Genomic DNA, 27,430 nt, shown 5'->3' with positions numbered 1-27,430 from the left:
AAGTAAACTTGATAATATTATAGAGATTCTTCTAGGAATGGGAATCTTTGTTTATTCCTTAAGAATCAATTTTACGATGACATAGCTTAGTACATTTCAGCACCATAGCCACTGTTTCTTATGTACAACTCTGTGCACACATAGAAATTGGCTGGTGTTTGAAAACTATTAAACCAGTGTGAATTTTTTTTCCACTATAAATTAAGCTCACCTGAGCTGTTCTGCCATTCTAGCCAAGTGTAATGGGGAAGATGGATGCCATCTCATGAAAGAGGATGGTATAATGACTGCAAGTTCCATAAAAGCAAGAGGAAGGGTAGGAATTTCACTTCTACCATCTCCACCTCTCAATGACACTTGACCCTGATGCCTACACCAGGAAAAAAGGGAGGGAGGCAAATTCTAGAACAATGGCTGCACTGTTCTAGCCTTGAGAGAAAAGATGTCTGGGTGGAGTTGGAGGGAGGAATTCAAATCAGAGGAGGCTTTGGAGTCCCTGCAAGGATACTCTTCACAAGATATCTCTATAGTAACCTGGGGTGGGCTCCAGAGTTGACAAGCGGCATCACATGGGTTTTGGCAGCTCTCCCAGCCCACCCAGTTTTCCCTTGTAGTCAGAAGGCTCACTGGATTTTCCAAGCAGCTCCAGTGGCTCACAGAAATCACTAGGGTCTCACTGGGATATTTGACAGAGGGGATTGGAGGGGTGCATAGATAGTGACCCTCCAGCCAAAGGTCCCTACCCTGGACAGTGACAGGGACAAGAGGCAGAGAAACTCTGGGCAGAAGAGGCCAGGTCCCCTGGTAAGGGCCCCACCCTCAAGCCTGGAACCATGGCCCAAAGTGAGCATATACATCCCTATTTTCCTGCTCAAATGTTGCCTTTTCTGAAACCACCTATGGCCTGCACTGCCCCTCATCCTGTGCCCATAAATACCCCAGGCCCCATTGGCAGAGAGAGGGGAAAAGGAGAAACAGCTGGATGTTGGAGACTATGGTTGGACATCAGAGAGAAACAGCTTGACTTCAGAGGGTTGGCTTGAGAGTGTAGCTTTGGATGGACTCCAGGGGAAGATTACCTGTAGTCCCCAGTCAGACTCCAGAGGAAGAATATCTTCACACTCCATCCCCTTTTCAGATCCCCATCCCATGGAGAGCAACTTTCATTGGCAATAAAATCCTCTGCGTTTACCATCTGCAATTCATTCATGTGACCTCATTCCTCCTGGATGCTAGACAAGAATTGGTGCAGGTGCAAAAGGCTGTCACAATGACTCTCCACTGAACTGTTAACACTTAAGCTGTCCACTGATGGCAATGCTAAAAGAGCACTGACTGTAACACTCCTTCTGGGGCTTCAGGGGTCATGGGCCAACCCTCTAGATGCTGCTGTGGGGCTGGTATGGAGTTCATTCCTGCTGGCTCCCAGAAGCACTCACCCTGGGTCCTGCACCCACTCACCTGCATGCTCCCTCCCACAAGGAGTTGAGCACAGCAGGTTTGAGTGAGTGAGTGGAGTTCATCCCTGGCCAGTGCTGGTGCATTCCAATTCCTACCCACAAAGGGATGAGGGAAATTATCCTGCTTCACCAGGGACTAGATAAAAGCTTCATGCAGATCTGAGCCATTGTTACTGAAATGCCAGGGTTTTGTCCTGCTGCTCTCAGCACAGAATGCCAATCACTGAATCGATGAGTATGGCCAGGGAAGAAGACTTTAATTGGGTGCCACAGCCAAGGGGATGAAAGATAAAGTCACAAGTGTTTCTCTCCAACTGATCAAAAATTGGGGTATTTATATAGTAGAGAAGGTGGGAAAACAGGAACTGGGGGAAGTAAAGAATGAGAGATCTGGCATCTCATTTTCTGGATTTGGTGATCTAGTGAGTTTCAGTCCCTTGTCTGAGAGTCAGTTTTCTGAGGAAGGAACTCCCTTAAGACAAACATAAATTCAAGTTTTAAAACAAAGCATCAATTTCTATGCTTACTTAAAAAATGGTAAATATCATTTCTATAGGACAATTAGGCCAGTTGCACCATTCTGGGCAAGGGACAAAGTAAGCAGAGTGCTCAGTGGAGTCCTCACAAAGCAAGAACTGACTGCTTACTTAACTGCTACATGGCCAGCGTCAGATACCAGAGGGTGCCCAAGAGCAGGTGGTCTGAGGATCCTGGGAGAAAACCAAGTACAAGGGCTACAAACGTGTCTCTGAGCTCCCCTGGCACCTACTCGATCTTTCCCATGACCCTAAGGTCACACAAGATGTCATCTCACATGAGATGGCTTTTTATGCCTAAAAGCCATCTTGGGAAGCCACAGAGGACAGGAGCAAATCTGAAAACTGAGCATTAAATAAATGCCTATTATTAAAAAGTCAGAAAAAACAGCAGATGCTGTCAAGGTTGTGGAGAAAAAGGAACACCTTTACACTATTGGTGGGAGTGTAAATTAGTTCAAACATTGTGGAAGACAGTGTGGCAATTTCTCAAAGACCTAGAGGCAGAAATAACATTCAACTGAGCAATTTTATTACTGGGTATATACCCAAAGGAATACAAATCATTCTATTATAAAGATACATGCACACCTGTGTTCATTGCAGCACTATTCACAACAGCAAAGACATGGAATCAACATAAATGCTCATCAATGATAGATTGGATTTTAAAAATGTGGTAAATACACAACATGGAATACTATGCAGTCATAAAAGAAATGTCCCTTTGCAAGAACGTGGATGGAGCTGGAGGACATTACCCTTAGCAAACTAACTCAGGAACAGAAAACCAAATACTAAATGATGATAACACATGGACGCATGGTGGGGAACAACACACACTGAGGCCTGTTGGAGGGTGGGGGGTGAGAGGAGAAAGAGCATCAAGGAAAATAGCTAATGGGTACTGGGCTTCATACCTGAGTGATGGTATGATCTGTGCAGCAAACTACCATGGCACATGTTTACCTATGTAAGAAATCTGCACATCCTGCACATGTACCCCTGAGCTTAAAATAAAAGTTGGAAATTATAAAATATAAAAATAATGCCTGCATTACCTAAAGAAAGCGTTTGCCTTATGTAGAGAAGCTGAGTTTAGTAGTTGGGTTCATTTAGTGTGTCCTTCCACATCTGTCATCCTCCGCTACCTAGGGGAGTGTAGTTTATTAGGAGGTTCAGTGAGCTATCGGAAATAAAGAAGCTACACATTCTTTGCCCATTTGTATGTAGAGTGTGTACATTTATCAGTCCACTGCACATAGAGATGCCCCTTTGCTAAAATAGGAAGTGAAACCTTTGGCTTAAAAATCTGTTTCTCATCATGAGGCTGAAAAACCCATCTAGCTGTGAGCCTTTTCCTGCTAACATCTGCGTGTGATGCTGGAGTCTGTAGTCTGGTGAAAGAAAAGGAAGGCTTTAGACTGAGACAGACTTGGGCTCAACCTGGGCCACCACTTCCTAGCTGTGCAGCCTCTGTGAGACTCAGCTTACTCTCATTGGTTTACTATGCTGAGACCCAGCTTATTCTAAAGCGAGAAGAATAATTTGTTTTCAGAATTAACTCACTTGGGTACTTGGGCCCTTTGGAAAGCCTCAAAAACCAAACAAAACACAGAGATTGGATTGGATTGGATTTCCAGTGCCAGTGATTTTAAGACTTCCCCAAGTGTCTTGCTGTGGGTTGAATTGGCTAATGCTGTCTTCCTTTTGGTGGGTAGAAGTTATTGTTTTAGAAAGACAATGATGTTTTTGTTTTTTTCTCCACAGATACAAGTTCCTTTAAATGATTTTTAATTTACCAAACCAAATAGGTATCTTTCAGCATTAAGTAATAAAGTGGAGGGGCTTTTTTTCCATCCATAATGAGAGGAATAGGGCCTTAAAACTTCAGGAGGACTAAGGGGGAATAAGTAACAAGGCATTTGTGGATGCTTGAGAGAGAGAGAAAGGTTTTAATGTATCTTCTGTCCCAGCTTGAACTTTAAACAGTTTTTCACTGGCAAATAAAAGTTCGAGAGGTTTGGGGGTTCAAATGTCCAGATGCATTTTGGATTTACTTCACATTTATCTTTCTTGGGAAACAACACATTGATGCTCTCTAGGAGCCCTGAAGCTGATGGAAAATTGAGGTCACAGAGTAAGACTGTGAAGATAGAGGGAAAGAAACTTAACCTTCAGTGTTCTCAAGCAAAAACACAAAATGTGGAAAGTCCAGCCTTTGAGCTGAAAAAAATATTCTCAAAAGCTCAGGCCATTTCACTACCTTCCTTGAAGGCATCCTTATTCATCTTGCTTTTGTTTTCCTTACCAAATGCTATTTCCTTTGATCAACTAGCAATGTGTAATTGGCTATTACTCATCCAAGGCTGCAAGGAAAAATTCCCATGTCTATTGAAGAAAAATATCTAAGGGAATCCATATATTTTTATAGAAAATATGACCAATTACCTTACCCGTGAGTTTTGGGGGCAAAAGTTTAGATTCTTATAACTATCAATTGAAAATATATATTTTTTGCATCACATTGGCTATTAGAAAACACATAATTCCTACTGGAGAAGATTTTGTGTTGCAAGTTATCATGTAGGCAAACAGGACTAGAGTGTGCTGCTTATAGGGATTATATCCCTGAAGCCCAGTCCTCTTTAAGACAATAATGGCCTCTATCTAGTAAGCAGTGACATCCTTCAATACATCTTTGAAGCAGGATATTTCCCCGACCCCTTCATGTGTGGGACTGGAGTGCCCAGGCGCCAGCAGGGGCCAACTCCACTCCCTTGCTGCTCCACCCTTCATGGGATAGGGAGCTTAGGTGAGTGGGTGCAGGAGCTAGGGTGAGTGCTTTTGGATGCTGGCAAGAGCAAACTCCATACTGGCCCCACAGCAGCATCCAGGGAAGGGTGCCCATGAAGCCCCAAAGGAAGTGTTACAGTGCCCTTTTAGCTTTGCCATCTGCGGACAACTTCAGTGTTAACAGCTCAGTGGAGGGTCAGTGTGACAGCCTTTTGCACCCACACTAATGGCAGCTGAGTTTTTGCTCAGCATCCAGGAGGAATGAGATCACATGAACAAATTGAAGGTGGTAAATGTGAGGGATGTTATTGCCAATGAAAATGGCTCTCGGCAGGAAGGGGAGCTGAAAAAGGGACAGATCAGGAAGGTAATCTTCCCTGGAAGATTAACTGAAGCTACGCAGTTAAGTTGTCCCTCTAAAGTCAAGCTGAATCTTTCCAACATCCAACCATAGACTGACATTCAGCTGCTTCTCCTCTCTTTGCCAGTGGAGCCTGGGGATTTTATGGGCACAGGATGTGAGGCAGGGCAGGCCATGGGTGGTTTTGGAAAAGGCAACGTTTGAGCGAGAAAACAGGATGTAAGTTCTCACTTTGGGCCGTGGTATTAGGCTTTTGGACTTGAGGGTAGGGCCCTCACCAGGAAATTTCTGCCCAGAATTTCCCTGCCTCCTGTCCCTATCATCTCGATATAATCTAATTTTTTGTCATAAATCAGATACTATTTTAATGTTGCTTATTATTATTTTCTTGTAACTCTAAGAAAGATTATTATTTCCCTTTATAGATTGATATTTCAATAAACATATGTTTTATTTGGGCTTATTCCCTGCAGCTTTTTCTTATCTTTTTTAAAAAAACTATAAGCCATAAAAATATTAATTAGCTCATACATACCACAGTAAATTCTCTGATTGTATTCATAAAACTGTTGGTTAAATTCAAGCTGCCAGGATTGCCAGTGGTTTATTTGGGGTTTAATAGCATGGCCCCTGAACTTCATTCCATTTTCTGGAAACTTGGGTGCAAAAACTGTGAGAGATAATCAAATATAGCTCCAAGTAGTATACTAATTTTTATCTACTTCTTAATAGAGTGCAAACTCACAGTTGTTTGAAATAGCATAACAGCAGGGTATTTTGCAAATTATAATCAAGTAAATTAATCTTCAGCTCAGGGAGTTAACTAAGGAATATTCAGACCACACTGCAGATTGCAGGACTTTTCTCCACCTTTCCTTCTGTTACTTCTGCCTTCATGGATGCATCTCCATGAAAGATGCTGTCTATAGTCCCCCAGATTCAGCAAACTCACAGCAGACTTTCTTTCTTTGAAATATATATTTTTTGTTAATAATATGGCCAAAAACTTTAGTGGCCAGATAACTCAGTGTTTCAAATCCACTCAAAAAAAAAAAAAACAAAAACACTAGAAAACTACAACCACTATTACTACAAAATTGCTTTACCTGGAAATTTTTGTATTTTGTTACAGATACTCCTTATGTATCATTTTGAACCTGGCCATTTCTGTTTTTTTTTAATCTAAGTAGTAAAATTTTAGTTTTTAAAAAAGCAATCAAAGGTTTTAATTTTGAAGCAAATAGTTTTAATTATGAATATTAAACATAAAACTGGTTCTCCTAGCCCTAGTTGCTCAGGCTTTCTTCTTTGTCTTTTTTTCTCTCTGTCTATCAATGTATTTGTGCCAGACAAATCCAATTTTGTGGTGTCTTACATGTTATTTAAATTCATCAACATTTTTTATGGATGGAAGTGTGACAGTCCTAGTGTTGATTAATAAGCCTAAGATGTTTAAGTTTACCAGTTCGTAGATGCATAGTCTGACAATTTGAGTTTCTGCCTATAATTCCAAAGTAAGCCCTATATATTTTTAAGTTTAGGATATAATAGACAAAAATAACAGGAAGCCAATCCTGTAACTATATCAGGATAATTGACCTCCTACTGCCGACATTAAAGGAGACCACTGCTACCTGCTGATGATGAGAATGCTGATGATGAGAATGAAAACCTATGACTTTGTCAAGATGTCATCATTCAGTGTGAGACAGTAGAGCATAGCATAGCCTTTAAGAGCTAGGATTTCGAAAGAGAGCCTGGTTTAAACCCCAGTTCTCCCCATTGCTCACCAGCTGACTTTGGGAGAATTACTTATATAATTGTCACTGCTCATCTATAAAGTAAGGATAATAATAGTGCCCACTTAGCAAAAAGCTGTGATGAGAATTAAGCAAGATAATATGTGTAAAATATTGCCTTGCTTAATACCAGTTTTTTGCAGGGTGGGCACAGCTACAAAACAGACTTTTTGTTGCAATAAGACACCAAATTCCAGCCTGACTCTAGTATATTCAATCAGGAGCTTGCAAATTGCAAGTCTTCGTTAAATATGCATTCTCTTTTAGCTTGCAAATGACCACATATATGGGTTCAAAGTGTTTCAATTTCTTTAGACCCCACCACTAGAGAAGTCTTTCCATACCATTACCATTCACTTAGCCAAGCAACATAATTAAAAGCCCCACCATTCGTTAATATTATAAAATAGAGAGACAAAAGCTAATTAGCCTCAGATCTTGCTCTCAAGAGGTTTGCTCTCTAGTAAGATGAATGACATGAACATACACCACTGAAATGCAAAGCAAATGGTAGTAAATGCCTTGAGCTAACATGCTGTAGGACAGTGGTTTCAAAGTGCAGTTCTTGTACTCACAGCATCAACACCACGAGGTAATTCTTAGAAATGCAAATTCCCAGGTCCCATCCTATTTCCACTGCATCAGAAACTCTGGGGTTGACTGCTGCAATGTGTGTTGTAACAAGCTTTCCAGGTGACTATAATGCACACTAAAGACTGAGAAGTATTTCTATAAGAAAAAACACTTAAAGCTGAGGGGATCAAGAAAGACATGGAAGGGGCAGCATTTGACCCAAGTCTAGGAATAAGTGTGATTTGGACATGCAGATATGAGTGAAGCAAATAATTTATAACGGGAGTAACAAGTGGTTCACTGTGGCTCAAACATTGATATATAAAGTGAAGGTTAAACTGTAGATCTGGTTGTCACACTAAGGAGGTTCAGTTGGACCTCTCTTGTCTTAGTCTTCTGCAGAAAAATGGAAGGTTTTTAGACAAGGAAGGCTCATGATCAGATTAGTTTAGTGTAAATTAAAAATGAAATTCTAAGCCCCCAACCATTTGAATGGACCCTTCCTCTCAGCCAAGGGCATTCCAAAGTTAACCTGAAAAACTAGTTCAGACCACAAGGAGAAAAGAAGGTTGGATGTGCTTCATAATATTCTCCTCCCTTTGGAATTCAGGCACAACTAACCAGCATTAACATTAAAACAGAGACCTGGCCAGGTGCAGTGGCTCATGCCTGTAATCCCAGCACTCTGGAAGGCCAAGACAGGCAGATCATTTGAGGCCAGGAGTTCGAGACCAGCCTGGCCAACATGGCATAACGTCATCTCTACTAAAAATACAAAAAAAAAAAAAAATTAGCTGGGCATGGTGGGACACTTGTAATCCCAGCTACTTGGGAGGCTGAAGCACAAGAATCACTTGAACCCAGGAAGCAGAGATTACAGTGAGCCAAGATCGCACCACTGCACTCTACCCTGGGCAACAGAGTGAGACAATGTCTCAAAAAAAAAAAAAAGAAAAAAAAAAGAAAAGAAAAAACAGAGATCTTAAGACTGATGAAACAGACCTTTTGTAGCAATGAGACATCAAATTCCGGACTGACTCTAGTATAGCATCACATGATAGATAGCAGGCCCTAGAAGAAATCCAAGTATTTTACCCTAAAGTATATTTCTTTGATATTTTGAAATGGCCCTGAAAAGCTGTCTTTTGTGGGGAAAATCTACATTCTGTAGAGAATCCCCTTCCCTTTCTAGGTCTGTTCCCTGATCCTAAGAGTCTGGCAACTTTTTAAGTCCGATAAGCAACATTTAAAATTTCTTCTCTCTGAAGCCTGCTACTCAGAGGCTTTATCCATACAACAAGAATCTTGGTCTCCAAAATCCCTTATCTTAACCCAGACATTTTCTCCTGTTGATTCCAACCAATTACCAATCAGGAAATCTTCGTATTCACCTATGACCTGGAAGCTGTCCCACCCACCCCACTTACCCCCTCTGGCTTCGAGTTATCCCATCTGCCCTTCTAGACAGAACCAATGTATATTTTACATGTATTGATTGATGTCTTATGTCTCTCTAAAATGTATAAAACTATACTGTAGCCCAACCACCTTGGGCACGTGTCATCAGGACCTCCTGAGGCTGCGTCACAGGCATGTCCTTAAGCTTGGTAAAATAAGCCTCTAAACTGATTGAGATTTGTCTCAGATACATTTTTGTTCACATTAGCAACAGTGAGTACATTTCAGTTTATAGTGGCATACAATGGATACAATATGTAGATGAAAATAAAAATGAGTGACTGAAGCAAAGATATCAATCGAGGTTTATTAAGCCAGCATTAGGTTATGTCTAGGAAAAACTCAAGCCACAGATGCGTATGTGGCTGCTTTTCTGTAAAAGTTTTCAGGAGATTTAGTATTTGTACATTTCCTTAAATGAGGGAAGACATGTAGAAAGAAAGACAGGTAGGCAGTAAGGTGAACATAAGTCTCCTTATAAATTTATAGATTTACTGGGCACTAACTAAAGTATCACAAGGTTACATTCTTGTGTACATAGAATAAGGTGAATTTTTGAAGAGAAAAAGGGAATAAAGGAAGAATCAATTATGTAGACGTCTCTGAATAAGTGGAGGAATGATTGATCTGACCTTGTCTTTGTTCTGCACCTGGGAAGATAAGCTTGCAATGGACATTATCAGTGTAGAATCAGACAGACTTTAGTTTTAGAAGCTAGACTTAGATTACAGACCTAAAATTGTAATTGGCATGCCCTTGTTTATGTGGGGCCAGCAAAGAATTTTCATATGAATGTTCTGTGAGGCCAGTCTTTTGTAGATACCTGAGGCCTTTTGCCTTTTCATGGGGATCTGGCTATTCACGATGCTAGTAACAGCTATTCATTTGGAAGGGGTGTTGCATGACTCAGTCTCCAGGCATAAGGAGAATGGGGTCCTGAGTTTTTTTTTTTTTTTTTTTTTTTGAGATAGCATCTCGTTCTGTCACCCAGGCTGTCATGCAGTGGTGCGATCTCGGCTCACTGCAACCTCTGCCTCCTGAGTTCAAGTGATTCTCCTGTCTCAGCCTTCAGAGTAGCTGGGATTACAGGTGTATGCCACCATGCCTGGCTAATGTTTTGTGTTTTTAGTAGAGACGGGGTTTCACCATGTTGCCTAGGCTGGTCTCGAACTCCTGACCTCAGGTGATCTGCCCACCTCGGCCTCCCAAAGTGCTGGGATGACAGGCTTCAGCCACTGCACCTGGCTGAGATTTTTTTTATTTTCCTTTACATAGATTACAACAATATGTGGAGAAGGCTTGAAGACTATTTGAAGATTGTTGCAATAATTTTTGTGTTTTATAAAGACGTGAATTCAAGTACATCTCTGTTCAGGTTCTTTGTACACCTAAAGTCTTATGCCTAATTTCAAAGGAGTTTATGATAGTATTATTGAACACTTAATAAGAGTCAGGCAAATGCTTTACATGATTTATCTCGTTTAATCCTCACAACCATCCATTGTCACTAGGTAGGCCATACTGTCTTCCTTATACTGTAAGTGAGGAAATTGAAGCCTTGATAAGATTATACACACTGGGCAATAACTCACAGCTAGTATATGTGGAGTCTAAATTTGAATCCAGGTGGTCTGAATCTAGAAGCTATATTCATGAACAACTTAACCTTTTATAATATAAATATAAATGGACTTGCTTGAAGACAGAAAGTATTAACAGGAGTATATGATGCCTGGAGTCTAGGAATAGAACCAGAAACTCATGGTGAAGGAGTTAAGAGCATGAGATTTGGGAACAGGAGGTAGCCCTTGGTTTCATTTCCAACCAATACTTATTACTTCTGTAATTATGTACAAGTTCCTGAAGACCTCTCAGAACTTTTGTTTCTTCATCTGCAAAAGAAGGTCATTGCGATGATACATTTTATGCAAAACACATAGCACAGAATATAACATGTAGTAAGTCCTTAATAAATATTAAACAAAAGAGGGAAAGATATTCTAACTTTACCTATAACTCTGAATGTTTATAAACAGAGTCCCTAGGGAAATACAAGTGCTGCCTAAATATCTGTGCTGAAGTGTAAACCCATCTAAATAAAATCAATTAAACTGGAAGCAATATTTCATAAGGAAAAGACTAGAGGTTTCAACTCTTAGCCTGCCTGCTGTTAACTAACTCTGGGATCTTACTTAATATAGGACTTCATCATTACGATGCAGTTTAAGAAACTGCTTCCTGAACCGTCTATTCCAGACTTATGCTGTGTCCTGGGGATGTAAGAGGGCTTATACATTGCCCCTGCCCCAACTTCACTAGACCAAGATTTTTCTCACTGATGAAATGGGTAGGTGGAAGGTAAGAAAGGTTTTACTAAGCTGATTTAAATTATTTTGATTTTAAAATTAAAATTATTTTGATTTTTATCATTTAATTTTTTTGCCAGATGCATCTGTTGGGTATTAATGTAATGAATCACAATTAAAAGTTTTCCCAATTATCTTTTATTTTTCTTTGGTGTATTCAAATTTAGATCAGAATGATAAGAGGGACTATAAGGCTTACTAGTCCTGAGGTTTTATTAGTGGCTAATAGCCCAATCTATATTATTTTGTATCATTATTTCATGAACTATACACTACTGTCAGTCTTTGTTCTAATGTTGACATTTTATGAGGTAGGTATGGCTGTATAAGAACCAACCTAAGCAAACATTTTATTTTCCTATCATTACATCTTTTAAATATGGTTTTCTTATTCTCTATGTTAAAAAAATGATTCTTCTTTGGGACTCACATATCTTTGTGGATAGTTCAGGGTTTCCTTTTCTTCCCGGTTTTAGGTGTTAGCACTCAGACAAACAGTTAAGCAAATGGAAAACTAAACAGCTTGTTATGGAGGCCATGAGTAGTAAGATTGGAAGAGCAGCCAGCTGGATCCCAACAACTCTGTGACCGATAGCAAAGGTTTTAGAATTAAAAATGGACAGACCTTGTTTTCAAATTCCTCTTTGCCACTTATTGACTGTGACTTTGGACAAGTTACTCATCTGTGCTGAACCTCAGTTTCCTTGTATATTAAATGGAGATGATGGTACTATTGTCAAGAATAAATGAAATGCTCTAAAAACAGCCCTCAGCACTATTTCATAGTGCAGAGTCAGCATGCAATGTAGTATAAATTCCAGAGAAATCTAAAGTTGTCTTTTATTTCCTTCCCTGTAGTACCCATTAAAGTGATCTGCACACTAAGAGTGCTCAATAAGGACTTATTAAATACGTCAAACTCCAATACAAATTATAATATAGGGCTGCCATAGCAAGGAGGTAACCTAATGAATTAGTTGAATACTTTAAAATAAAAACTGTACTTCCCTGTCATTCTTGGTCAATAGTGTCACATAAGGATAGAAAAAGAATGGCAGGCACAGATTTTCTGTTGATAAGTGACAAGCTTTGAGTTTTTCCACGGTGGTGAAGCATTAACACTTCCCACTCCTCTGCTATACCACCCTCTACCCTAAGTTACGTTGATCAAAAGCCCCATTGTACTCTGAATATGCCACTCGTATGGTGTATTAGTCTGTTTTCACGCTGCCAATAAAGACATACCCAAGACTGGGCAATTTACAAAAGAAAGATTTAATGGACTCACAGTTCCACATGGCTGGGGAGGCCTCACAATCATGGCGGAAGGTGAAAGGCACGACTCACATGGCAGCAGACAAGAGAGGAGAACTTGTGTAGGGAAACTCCCCTTTATAAAACCATCAGATCTTGTGAGATTTATTCACTATCACAAGAATAGCACAGTAAAGACCCACTCCTATGATTCAATTACCTCCCACTGGGTCCATCCCACAACATGAGGGAATTGTGGGAGCTACAATTCAAGATGAGTTTTCGGTGGAGATACAGCCAAACCATATCATTCCACCCTGGCTGCTCCCAAATCTCATGCCATCACATTTCAAAACCAATCATGCCTTCCCAACAGTCCCCCAAAGTCTTAATTTATTTCAGCATTAACTCAAAAGTCCACAGTCCAAAGTCTTATCTGAGACAAGGCAAGTTTCTTCTACCTATGAGGCAGTAAAATCAAAAGCAAGTTAGTTACTTCCTAGACAAAATGGGTATGCAGGCATTGGATAGATAAAACCATTCCAAATGGGAGAAATTGGCCAAAACAAAGGGGCTACAGGCCCCATGCAAGTCCAAAATCTGCAGGGCAGTCAAATCTTAAAGCTCCAAAATGATCTCCTTTGACTCCATGCCTCACATCCGGTTCATGCTGATGCAAGAGATGTGTTCCCATGGTCTTGGGAAGCTCTGCCCCTGTGACTTTGCAGGGTACAGCCTCCCTGCTGGGTGCTTTCATGGGCTGACATTGAGTGTCTGCAGCTTTTCCAGGCTCATGGTGCAAGCTGTTGGTGGATCTAACATTCTGGGGTCTGGAGGATGGTGTCCTTCTTCTCACAGGTGTACTAGGCAGCACCCCAGTGGGGGCTCTGTGTGGTGGTGCCTACCCCACATTTCCCTTCCACACTGTCCTAGTAGAGGTTCTCCATGAGGACCCCACCCCTTCAGCAAACTTCTGCCTAGGCATCCAGGCATTTCCATACAGCCTTTGAAACCTAAGTGGAGGTTCCCAAACCTCAATTTGTAACTTCTATGCACCCATAGGTTCAACACCACGTGGAAGCTGCCAAGGCTTGGGCTTGTACCCTCTGAAGCCATGGCCCAAGCTGTACCTTGGCCCCTTTTAGTCAAGGCTGGAGCTGCTGGGATGCAGGGCACCAAGTCGCTAGACTGCACACAGCAGAGGGCCTTGGGCCCGGCCCACAAAACCATTTTTTCCTTCTAGGCCTCCAGATCTGTGATGGGAGGGGCTGCCACAAAGGTCTCTGACATGCTCTGGAGACATTTTCCCCATTGTCTTGGGGATTAACATTGGATCCTCGTTACTTATGCAAATTTTTGCAGCCAGCTTGAATTTCTCCTCAGAAAATGGGATTTTCTTTTCTATCATATTGTCAGGCTGTAAATTTTCTGAACTTTTATGTTGTTTCCCTTTTAAAACTGAATGCCTTTAACAGAACCCAAGTCACCTCTTGAATGCTCTGCTGCTTAAAAATTTCCTCCACTAGATACCCTAAATCATCTCTGTCAAGTTCAAAGTTCCACAAATCTCTAGGGCAAAGGCAAAATGCCACCGGTCTCTTTGCTAAAACATAACAAGAGTCACTTTTGCTCCAGTTACCAATAAGTTCCTCATCACCATCTGAGACCACCTCAGCCTGGCTTTCATTTTCCATATCATTATCAGTATTTTGGTCAAAGCCATTCAACAAGTCTCTAGGGAGTTCCAAACTTTCCCACATTTTCCTGTCTTTTTCTAAGCCCTCCAAAGTGTTCCAACCTCTGCCTGTTACGCAGTTCCAAAGTCACTTCCACATTCTCAGGTATATTTTAAGCAGCACCCTACTCTACTGGTACCAATTTACTGTGTTAGTCTGTTTTCATGCTGCTGGTAAAGACACACCCGAGACTGGGCAGTGGAAAGTCTGGGCAATACCCAAGATTTGTGCAGGAAAACTCCCTTTTATAAAACCATCAGATCTCAAGAGACTTAGTCATTATCACAAGAATAGCATGGGAAAGACCCAATCCCATGATTCAATGACTTCCCACTGGGTTCCTCCCACAACATGTAGGAATCGTGGGAGCTACAATTCAAGATGAGGTTTGGGTGGAGACACACACAAACCATATCGTATGGTAAATGTACATATTACTTTAAAAGAAACTTCCAGATTGTTTTCCACAGTGGCAGCAAAATCTTGCAGTCCTATGAGCAACGTATGAATGTTCCACTTGCTCCATGTTATTGCAAGCACCTAGGATCATCAGATTTTTAATATTTGTCATTCTAATGATCTCTTGTTGTGATTATAATTTGCATTTTCCCAGTGACTAATTTTAAACACTATTTTATATGTTTGTTTGACAGTCATTTACATATCTCTTTAGGTGATGAGTCTATTCAAATCATTTGCCTACTTTTTTAAATGAGGTTGTGAGAGTTCTTTACATATTCTTTGTACTAGACCTTTATTTGGTAGGTAGTTATCAAATATTTCTTTTGATGTGTGGTTTGCTTTTTATTTTCCTAAAAATGTCTTTTTACAAAGCAAAAGATGTTGTGGTGGATCCCAATTTACCAATTTTTTTCTTTTGTGATTTATATTTTTGGACCTTAGCTAATAAATCCTCATGGTTAGCTGGAAAGATCAAGGTTAAGAAAAATGAGTGGTTTGGTTCCACTTCACTTACAAGGAACTAAAGTGGCATGTAATTTATCATATATGCCTTTGGTATAAAGCACAATAAAACCCTTTCTGTGTTTTTCCCCAAATAAAAGAGCAGTTCCAGAAAATCCTATTACCAGCTGAAATTTGGCTGCTGATGTTTTATTTTGCCTTGCTTCAGAAACAGAAATTCTAAATTGCAGATACCTTAAGATAAGCAAGAGATGAAGTTTGGGCCATGCAGGCTTATCTCCAGGATCTCTATCATTTTACAGAAGACCGGATTCCTCAGGAAGAAGTGCTCATCCCATTAAGTAACATGAAAGTTTTCCTTCCTGGCATTATCAGTTCAGATGGTATGAGAATGGAATGATGGTACTTTCTAACTAGAAACTTCCTTGCTTTTCATCAGCTTGGTCACATCTGCAGAGAGTTTTTATTTCTGTTCTTAAGAGGGCTCCCAAGTAGTAAGCTGTGATGCACACGGCTTCAATGAGTCAAATTACTGAATTAAGTCAAACAGGATGCACAGCCAGATGGATGGCACCTGGCCAGCTTGAATGGGGGCCAAAATACCCTTTCTGGGGGTGTCAGTTGATACACGTTTGTTTTGTCCTTTGGGAGGAATACATGCTTCTTGAGAAACTTAACTTTCTTTCTGTAATGGGCATGACCTAGAAAATCTTTTAAATTTATCCCTATAAAGAAGAACAGAAAGTATGGCTAGTCTTAAGAATGATGAAATTATATCAACACACCACAAAGATTGTGTAATGGGAGAGCACAGCATGATGGTTGAACAAGAAGCCTCTGAAGTCAGATGGCCCAAGGTCAGATTCTATTCTACCTCTTACCACCCCTGACTTTAGTCCTTACTCTCTTGGTCCATAAAGTGATAAGAAGAGAGGCTACTCTACAAGATTTTTGTGAGAATTAAGTGAGATGCTTTACTAACTTAACACCATGCCCAAAGCCATAGACACTAGCAACTATCTTTATTATCACTATATATATATATATATATACACATATACATATATATATATATATATGTAATGTGTGTCCTAATAATAGAGCCTTTTTTTGTAGGTTTCAGTGACTGTCCTCTGCTTTCTAAAGGCTGGTTCTATCTCTGCCATTTTATGTCAACACGTCCAAGAAATCCTGTCAAACTTCTTTGCCTGCAGATTTCAGGGTCTGTACACGGCTGCTTTTTCTGTGTCAGCCTTGAGACCATCCCTTCTGCTAAGGCTGAACCTTTCCGTAACAGGAGCCTCTGATCTCTTTTTCACCTTCATCTTTCACTCCTCATCACCACTTGTTCCCAAGACGGTTCTCTCCTGCTGCTCCTGCTAGGCCACTGACCTCAAAACTTCTCCTTAAAGAACCATATTTCTTTTTGCCCCAAGTAGAAAAATTATTTCCCTTTGTTGATCACCACTCTTTTAAACAACCTGAGTCTTGTAGCTCATAGCTTCTGATAATGCAGAAGTTACTCTTGGTCTTTCAGTTTTAAGTCTTCCTCATGGATAAACTTTAGACGGTATCTAAAGTCTGGCCTGGGAACGGTTTGGGTGAGAACCCTGTCAGCTAGGATGAGTTGGTCGTATGTCTGTTTTCCTTCAGTTAAGTTCCCTTTTGTGGCCCTCTCCTGTTCTGACCACTGCATTTTACATTACCTAGACTCCCTTAGGAGCTTCTTTTCTGTGAGGCTGGGCAGTTGAAGGCTCTGGCAAAAGACAAGTATGGACAGATAGGAGAATCCAGGATAATTTTCCCCTCTCTTTGCTTCAGTCAGCATCTTTGTGAGAGCTCGAGTCTTCTCTGTGGTTCCAGCTCCCACCAGGCAGTCCTACTCTCTAGGACCCAACTCCTTCTTGGTGGCTGCCTGGTGGTCTCAGCTCTGGTGGGTGGCCCCAGCTTCAGGGCTCAAGTGAATCCACTTTCCTTCCCCTTTGGCTCTCCAGATAGAGAAAGCAGTGACTTCCTGTAGTTTGTAATGTCTGAGTCACCTCGCCTTCCTCTATTTCCTCTGTTGGAAAATTTAATAAAAGCACATTAAATTGCTTTTTGGGACCACCTGTTCCTCACTGGACCTTGACTGACACATATCGCCCCACCCTTCTTCACTGACAATAATTCTGAACGCTGTTAAAGGACACTTAGCTTTTGACTCTCTTCCCCATCCAGCAAAGCTCCTGTTCTTCTGGAATACACCTATGCCCCAGGTGAAAGAAACTTCAGATTTCTCCATGTTCGAAAAGAGTATTAATTCCAGCATCTGAGGAACTATCAGTCCTCAAGTTATCCTCATTTACCCAAGGGAGTCTAGACTCCTGTGCAAGTAGAATCCAGGTCAGATGTGGGTAAACAGAGCTCAAGCTGATTTGGCAATAATAGTACCAAAGTATTGTTTCATACAATTTTTGTAAATATATAGCAGTTGGGAGCTGAAATGACAAACCTCCCAAAAACAGATTCCCAGTGTTATTTCTGGGAAAGGTTATTGTATTGCTAGAAGGTCTGAATTTAAAGTAAAATGTGGTATTTAAAAAATCTGTTTAAATACATTAATTCTCCATATATATTGGTTCGGGAAACCTTACCTAACAATTCAGAGAAGTAAGAGATATCCTTAATTGGCTTCTCTGTTGTTTAACCCTGACTAAAACATAATCACTAAAGGAGGGAATTTCCAACACTGTGGATCCCACGTAGCCCCCACTTGACAGATGCTCCTATATGCAGCAAAATTCTAGTTTTAAAATGAGACATGCATTTCTTTTCATTTTAATATACAATTTGTGTTCTAGGCTCTTTCTATGTCTATTTGGTTCCTGTAGAAAGTTTAAATCACGAATAATAGTGTTTATTTTATTGTGGTTGCTGACCTTCAAGATAGTAATAAGACCTGTCTCCTTGCTCTCCCATTTTATTACAAGGTGGCACACTTGACTTTTTCTTTTTGAAGGTCATGAAATGAATCATTGTGTAAGTCTTTGTGCGCAATAGTAAAGGTAAATGTTGCTTTTATTTAGAAGTGAAATGGAATTCTTTCAAACAGAATGTAGTGATTTCCATTTTCAATGCATCTTTACTCAAGAGAGCTAATTTAGGAAGAACATGTTAATAAGGAAAATTTTTTATATCTCTCAATACTTATGTCCAGATTGTGTTCATCTACAAATCTCCCTTTTTGTGTGGTGTTAATATTTTATTACAGGAAAAAGTGGAGTTTTAAATTATTCTACAGAGTGGTTCTAAAACTTCACAGCAATTTCTATAGATATGAAATAGGTAAGGAAAAGAGAATCAAGAGATATCAATGAATAGAACGACAAAAAGAGAAAAAATAACAAGAAGGAGGTCTGTTTCAAAAATAAAATGAAATTTAAAAGAAATAGAAACACCACGTCTCATGAATTCTGTTTTTTTTTTTATTACACTTTAAGTTTTAGGGTACATGTGCACAATGTGCAGGTTTGTTACATATGTGTACATGTGCCATGTTGGTGTGCTGCATCCATTAACTCATCATTTAACATTAGGTATATCTCCTAATGCTATCCCTCCCTCCTCCCCCCACCGCACAAAAGGCCCTGGTGTGTGATGTTCCCCTTCCTGTGTCCATGTGTTCTCATTGTTCAATTCCCACCTATGAGTGAGAACATGCAGTGTTTCGTTTTGTGTCCTTTCGATAGTTTGCTGAGAATGATGGTTTCCAGCTTCATCCATGTCCCTACAAAGGACATGAACTCATCCTTTTTTATGCATAGGATTCCATGGTGTATATGTGCCACATTTTCTTAATCCAGTCTATCCTTGTTGGACATTTGGGTTGGTTTCAAGTCTTTGCTATTGTGAATAGTGCCACAATAAACGTACATGTGCATGTGTCTTTATAGTAGCATGATTTATAATCCTTTGGGTATATACCCAGTAATGGGATGGCTGGGTCAAATGGTATTTCTACTTCTAGATCCTTGAGGAATCACCACACTGACTTCCACAGTGGTTGAACTAGTTTACAGTCCCACCAACAGTGTAAAAGTGTTCCTATTTCTCCACATCCTCTCCAGCACCTGTTGTTTCCTGACTTTTTAATGATCGCCATTCTAACTGGTGTGAGATGGTATCTCATTGTGGTTTTGATTGGCATTTCTCTGATGGCCAGTGATGATGAGCATTTTTTCATATGTTTTTTGGCTGCATAAATGTCTTCTTTTGAGAAGTGTCTGTTCATATCCTTCCCCACTTTTTGATGGGGTTGTTTGTTTTTTTCTTGTAAATTTGTTTTTCTTTGTAGATTCTGGATATTAGCCCTTTGTCAGATGAGTAGATTGCAAAAATTTTCTCCCATTCTGTAGGTTTCCTGTTCACTCTGATGGTAGTTTCTTTTGCTGTGCAGAAGCTCCTTAGTTTAATTAGATCCCATTTGTCAATTTTGGCTTTTGTTGCCATTGCTTTTGGTGTTTCAGACATGAAGTGCTTGCCCATGCCTATGTCCTGAATGGTATTGCCTAGGTTTTCTTCTAGGGTTTTTATGGTTTTAGGTCTAACATTTAAGTCTTTAATCCATCTTGAATTACTTTTTGTATAAAGTGTAAGGAAGGGATCCAGTTTCAGCTTTCTACATATGGGTAGCCAGTTTTCCCAGCACCATTTATTAAATAGGGAATCCTTTCCCCATTTCTTGTTTTTCTCAGGTTTGTCAAAGATCAGATAGTTGTAGATATGCAGCATTATTTCTGAGGGCTCTGTTCTGTTCCATTGGTCTAGATCTCTGTTTTGGTACCAGTACCATGCTGTTTTGGTTACTGTAGCCTTGTAGTATAGTTTGAAGTCAGGTAACGTGATGCCTCCAGGTTTGTTCTTTTGGCTTAGGATTGACTTGGCAATGTGGGCTCTTTTTTGGTTCCATATGAACTTTAAAGTAGTTTTTTCTAATTCTGTGAAGAAAGTCATTGGTAGCTTGATGGGGATAGCATTGAATCTATAAATTACCTTAGGCAGTATGTCCATTTTCACGATATTCATTCTTCCTACCTATGAGCATGGAATGTTCTTCCATTTGTTTGTGTCCTCTTTTATTTCATTGAGCAGTGGTTTGTAGTTCTCCTTGAAGAGGTCCTTTACATCCCTTGTAAATTGGATTCCTAGGTATTTTATTCTCTTTGAAGCAATTGTGAATGGGAGTTCACTCATGATTTGGCTCTCTGTTTGTCTGTTATTGGTGTATAAGAATGCTTGTGATTTTTGCACATTGATTTTGTATCCTGAGACTTTGCTGAAGTTGCTTATTAACTTAAGGAGATTTTGGGCTGAGATGATGGGGTTTTCTAGATATACAATTATGTCATCTACAAACAGGGACAATTTGACTTCCTCTTTTCCTAATTGAATACCCTTTATTTCCTGCTCCTGCCTGATTGCCCTGGCCATAACTTCCAACACTATGTGGAATGGGAGTGGTGAGAGAGGGCATCCCTGTCTTGTGCCAGTTTTCAAAGGGAATGCTTCTAGTTTTGCCCATTCAGTATAATATTGGCTGTGGGTTTGTCAGAGATAGCTCTTATTATTTTGAGATATGTCCCATCAATACCTAATTTATTGAGAGTTTTCAGCATGAAGGTTGTTGAATTTTATCAAAGGCCTTTTCTGCATCTATTGAGATAATCTTGTGGTTTTTGTCATTGGTTCTCTTTATATGCTGGATTACCTTTATTGATTTGCGTATGTTGAACCAGCCTTGCATCCCACGGATGAAGCCCACTTGATCATGGTGGATAAGCTTTTTGATGTGCTGCTGGATTTGGTTTGCCAGTATTTTATTGAGGATTTTTGCATCAATGTTCATCAAGGATGTTGGTCTGAAATTCTCTTTTTTGGTTATGTCTCTGCCAGGCTTTGGTATCAGGGCGATGCTGGCCTCATAAAATGTGTTAGGGAGGATTCTCTCTTTTTCAATTGATTGGAATAGTTTCAAAAGGAATGGTACCAGCTCCTCCTTGTACCTCTGGTAGAATTTGGCTGTGAATCCATCTGGTCCTGGACTTTTTTTGGTTGGTAAGCTATTAATTATTGCCTCAATTTCAGAGCCTGTTATTGATCTATTCAGAGATTCAACTTCTTCTTGGTTTAGTCTTGGGAGGGTGTATGTGTCGAGGAATTTATCCATTTCTTCTAGATTTTCCAGTTTATTTGCGTAGAGGTGCTTATAGTATTCTCTGATGGTAGTTTGTATTTCTGTGGTATCGGTGGTGATATCCCCTTTACATTTTTTATTGCGTCTATTTGTTTCTTCTCTCTTTTCTTCTTTATAGTCTTGCTAGCAGTCTATCAATTTTGTTGATCTTTTAAAAAATCCAGCTCCTGGACTCATTGATTTTTTTGAAGGGTTTTTTGTGTCTCTATTTCCTTCAGTTCTGCTCTGATTTTAGTTACTTCTTGACTTCTGCTAGCTTTTGAATGTGTTTGCTCTTGCTTCTATAGTTCTTTTAATTGTGATTTTAGGGTGTCCATTTTAGATCTTTCCTGCTTTCTCTTGGGGCATTTAGTGCCATAAATTTCCCTCTACACACTGCTTTGAATGTGTCCTAGAGATTCTGGTATGTTGTGTCTTTGTTCTCATTGGTTTCAAAGAACATCTTTATTTCTGCCTTCATTTCGTTATGTACCCAGTAGTCATTCAGGAGCAGGTTGTTCAGTTTCCATGTAGTTGAGCAGTTTTGAGTGAGTTTCTTAATCCTGAGTTCTAGTTTGTTTGCACTGTGGTTTGAGAGACAGTTTGTTATAATTTCTGTTCTTTTACATTTGCTGAGGAGTGCTTTACTTCCAACTATGTGGTCAATTTTGGAATAGGTGTGGTGTGGTGCTGAAAAGAATGTATATTCTGTTGATTTGAGGTGGAGAGTTCTGTAGATGTCTATTAGGTCCACTTGGTGCAGAGCTGAGTTCAATTCCTGGATATCCTTGTTAAGTTTCTGTCTCGTTGAACTGTCTAATGTTGACAGTGGGGTGTTAAATTCTCCCACTGTTATTGTGTGGGAGTCTAAGTCTCTTTGTAGGTCACTCAGGACTTGCTTTATGAATCTGGGTGCTCCTGTGTTGGGTGCATGTATATTTAGGATAGTTAGCTCTTCTTGTTGAATTGATCCCTTTACCATTATGTAATGGCCATCTTTGTCTCTTTTGATCTTTGCTGGTTTAAAGTCTGTTTTATCAGAGACTAGGTTTGCAATCCCTGCCTTTTTTTTGTTTTCCATTTGCTTGGTAGATGTTCCTCAATCCCTTTATTTTGAGCCTCTGTGTGTCTCTGCATGTGAGATGGGTTTCCTGGATACAGCACACTGATAGGTCTTGACTCTTTATCCAATGTGCCAGTCCGTGTCTTTTAGTTGGAGCATTTAGCCCATTTACATTTAAGGTTAATATTGTTATGTGTGAATTTGATCCTGTCATTATGATGTTAGCTGTTTATTTTGCTCATTAGTTGCATTTTCTTCCTAGCCTCGATGGTCTTTACAGTTTGGCATGTTTTTGCAGTGGCTGGTAGCAGTTGTTCCTTTCCATGTTTAGTGCTTCCTTCAGGAGCTCTTTTAGGGCAGGCCTGGTGGTGACAAAATCTCCAGCATTTGCTTGTCTGTAAAGGATTTTATTTCTCCTTCACTTATGAAGCTTAGTTTGGCTGGATATGAACTTCTGGGTTGAAAATTCTTTTCTTTAAGAATGTTGAATATTGGCCCCCACTCTCTTTGGCATTGTAATGTTTCTGCCGAGAGATCCACTGTTAGTCTGATGGGCTTCCCTTTGTGGGTAACCCGACCTTTCTCTCTGGTTGCTCTTAACATTTTTTTCCTTCAGTTCATCTTTGGTGAATCTGAGAATTATGTATCTTGGAGTTGCTCTTCTAGAGGAATATCTTTGTGGTGTTCTCTGTATTTCCTGAATTTTAATGGTGGCCTGCCTTGCTAGATTGGCAAAGTTCTCCTGGATAATATCCTGCAGTGTTTTCCAACTTGGTTCCATTCTCCCCATCACTTTCAGGTACACCAGTCAGACATAGATTTGGTCTTTTCACATAGTCCCATGTTTCTTGGAGGCTTTGTTTGTTTCTTTTTATTCTTTTTTCTCTAAAATTCTCTTCTCTCTTCATTTCATTCGATCTTCCATCACTGATACCCTTTCTTCCAGTTGATCGAATCGGCTACTGAGACTTGTGCATTCGTCACATAGTTCTCATGCCATGGTTTTCAGCTCCGTCAGGTCCTTTAAGTACTTCTCTGCATTGGTTATTCTAGTTAGCCATTCATCTAATTTTTTTTCAAAGTTTTTAACTTCTTTGCTATGGGTTCGAACTTCCTCCTTTAGCTCGGAGTAGTTTGATTGTCTGAATCCTTCTTCTCTCAACTCATCAAAGTCATTCTCCATCAAGCTTTGTTCCATTGCTGGTGAGGAGCTGTGTTCCTTTGGAGGAGGAGTGGTGCTCCAGGTTTCTGCTCTGTTTTTTCCCCATCTTTGTGGTTCTATCTACCTTTGGTCTTTGATGATGGTGATACACAGAAGGGGTTTTGGTGTGGTATCCTTTCTGTTTGTTAATTTTCCTTCTAACAGTCAGGACCCTCAGCTGCAGGTCTGTTGGAGTTTGCTGGAGGTCCACTCCAGATCCTGTTTGCCTGGGTATCAGCAGCAGAGGCTGCAGAATAGAGGATATTGGTGAACAGAAAATGTTGCTGCCTGATCGTTCTTCTGGAATTTTTTTCTCAGAGGAGTACCCAGCCGTGTGAGGTGTCTGTCTGCCCCTACTGGGGGGTGCCTCCCAGTTAGGCTACTCGGTGGTCAGGGACCCACTTGAAGAGGCAGTCTTTCCATTCTCAGATCTCAAGCTGCATGCTGGGAGAACCACTACTCTCTTCAAAGCTGTCAGACAGGGACATTTAAGTCTGCAGAGGTTTCTGCTACCTTTTGTTTGGCTATGCCCTGCCCCCGTAGGTGGAGTCTACTGAGTCAGGCAGGCCTCCTTGAGCTGCGGTGGGCTCCACCCAGTTCGATCTTCCCCGCCACTTTGTTTACCTACAAGCCTCAGCAATGGCAGGCGCCCCTCCCCTAGCCTCGCTGCCACCTTGCAGTTTGATCTGACTCTTGTGCTAGCAATGAGGGAGGCTCTGTGGGCGTAGGACCCTCCAAGCCAGGCACTGGATATAATCTCCTGGTGTGCCGTTTGCTAAGACCATTGGAAAAGCGCAGTATTAGGGTGGGAGTGACCCGATTCTCCAGGTGCCATCTGTTACCCCTTTCTTTGACTAGGAAAGGGAATTCCCTGACCCCTTGTGCTTCCCGGGTGAGGTTATGCCTCGCCCTGCTTCGGCTCATGCTCAGTGCACTGCACCCACTGTCCTGCACCCACTGTCCAACAATCCCCAGTGAGATGAACCTGGTACCTCAGTTGGAAATGCAGAAATCACCCGTCTTCTGCATTGCTGATGCTGGGAGCTGTAGACTGGAGCTGTTCCTATTCTTGGCTCCACCCCCTCGAATTGTGTTTAAATAGAAAACACTTCACTTAAGGATGGGATTAGTCACATTGAGGCAGGAAAATTGTTAACATTAATGCCCTCTTATTTTCAATCATAAGTATAATAACTACCTGAGAGTGCCTGGGCGCGGTGGCTCATGCCTGTAATCCCAGCACTTTGGGAGGCCGAGGCGGGTGGATCACAAGGTCAGGAGATCGAGACCATCCTGGCTAACACGGTGAAACTCTGTCTCTACTAAAAATACAAAAAAGTAGCTGGGCGTGGTGGTGGGTGCCTGTAGTCCCAGCTGCTCGGGAGGCTGAGGCAGGAGAATGGCATGAACCTGGGAGGCGGAGGTTGCAGTGAGCCGAGATCACACCACTGCACTCCAGCCTGGGCAACAGAGCAAGACTCCATCTCAAAAAATAAATAAATAAATAACTACCTGAGAGAAACTGAAAAGGAGCTCAGGAAATATGGGGAAATTAGCAAATTGCTGGAAAACAAAATAAATAAAAGGAAAGGGCATGTGACCTTACTGAATTGTGCCTAATAATTCATTGGCTAATTCTAGTAATAAAAGAATGTGATAAGAAGAAATTTTCAGCTTCCAAATACCCTGAGTAGCAGGGTAAACAGTGGAACACAGCTGCAGTTTTATTTTACCAATGGAAGTACTAAAGTGATGATGTAAAGATAGGACAGCTTTAAATACATGTGGTAGTGTTTATACATAGAGAAAAATACCCGAAAGAAATACTCTGAAATGTTAACAGCAGCTTATTCCTGAGTAGTAGGAATATGAACAGTGATAGATTAGATAGATAGATGGTAGATAGATAGATAGATAGATAGATAGATAGATAGACTTGAAAGAAATACTCTGAAATGTTAATAGCAGCTTATTCCTGAGTAATAGAGATATGTGTGGTGATAGATACATACATACATACATACATTCATACATACGTACATAGAAATACCTAAAAGAAATACTCTGAAATGTTAATAGCACCTTATTTCTGAGTAGTAGGGATATGTGTGGTGATAGATTAGATAGAGGATAGAAAGATAGATGACAGATAGATAGATAGATAGATAGATGGATAGATAGATAGATATAAGGAGATAGAGATATGTAGATATATAGCATTTCTAGTTTTTCTAGATTCTCATTGTGATACTTTCATAATAGAAAAGACAGCTTTAAAATATTCCATACATTTTTTTTTATTAGAGATGTTATTTTTAAAATGTGCTTATCATCTCTGTGAATTCTATTTAAACTTGGTGTGAGATAGAGAAAAATAGCTTGAGCTATGAATGGCCCACATATATTACACAAAATGCAATCTAGAACTTATAGGAATTTTTAAATTTCTGCTTAAATAGGTGTATGTATTTGAACATAAGACAGGCCATGTTTCATGTAGATTGTGTACATTATGAGTGAAGACATATTTTGTGCAAGTCAGAAAGATGCATCACTTTCACCACAGCTCGCCTGAGATAACTGTCTCTGTTGCAGAGCTTCTTGGTGGCCAACATCTATTAGTCCCTTAGGAAGCAACCTAAATTAGACAGGTGGCTGCAAGAAAGTGAGCGACTTTGTGTGTGTAGCTCCAGAAAATCAGATATCTTCAAATAGTAATCTTAAGGTAATTTGGGGTACTGTCTTATTTTAGTAAGTTTTTCTGATTATAAAAATAATACATGGTAATCATAACATTGGAAAATACAAAAATATACAAAGAACAAAATTATTTAATCCTGTGATTCCACCTCCAGAGATAACAACTAATAACTTTTAGATTTCTTTCCAGTGAATTGATCTTTAAAAGCCAAGGACAGAAAGTTAAGAAAAATGAAGATAAATCTAGTAGGATAAATATTTACTTTCAGTCTGTATTTAAGTGTGCATCATTGAGGGAATCCATAAAAACTTCAGGAAAGTTTTAGTAAGGATAGAAGTTATACTTGCCAACACATTAACAATTTATGTTTAGAAACAAGAAACTCAAGCTCAAGTTATATTACACTCTATAAGCCACATTTAGCTTTTTAAAAATCAAGATGTTGAGACATATTAGATATATTGTGAAATTGACATTTTTGAGTGCACAGTTTTATAAATTCTGGCAAATGCACACAGTTGTGTTTACAACACCATAAACAAGAAATAAAACACCAGAAGGACATCTCAATGGAATCCTATAGTATGTAGCCATTTCAGATGGGCATCTTTCTCTTAACACATTTGAGATTCATCAGTGTTGTTGCATGCATCTGTACTTCACTCCTTTTATTGCTAAATAGTATTCCATTGAATAGGTTTACTACAATTTGGTTTATACATGCACCAGTTGATAGACATTTTTGTTGTTTTCAAATTTTGGCAATTACGAATAATGACAATATAAACATTTATGTTCAAGTATTTATACAGACATGGGTTTTCATTTCTTTAAATTTCTATGAGTGAGATTTTGGAGTCATAAGGTAAATGTATGTAGAAGTTTAAAAGTAACTGCCAAACTGTTTTTCCAAACTGGTAGTAAAAATTTGCATTGGGCGGTGGAGCCAAGATGGCCGAATAGGAACAGCTCCGGTCTCCAGCTCCCAGCC

The sequence above is a fragment of the Hylobates moloch genome, unplaced genomic scaffold, assembly GCF_009828535.3.
Source record: "Hylobates moloch isolate HMO894 unplaced genomic scaffold, HMol_V3 SCAFFOLD_9, whole genome shotgun sequence".
Classification (NCBI taxonomy): Eukaryota; Metazoa; Chordata; class Mammalia; order Primates; family Hylobatidae; genus Hylobates; species Hylobates moloch.
Note: the sequence above shows the minus strand (reverse complement) of the source record.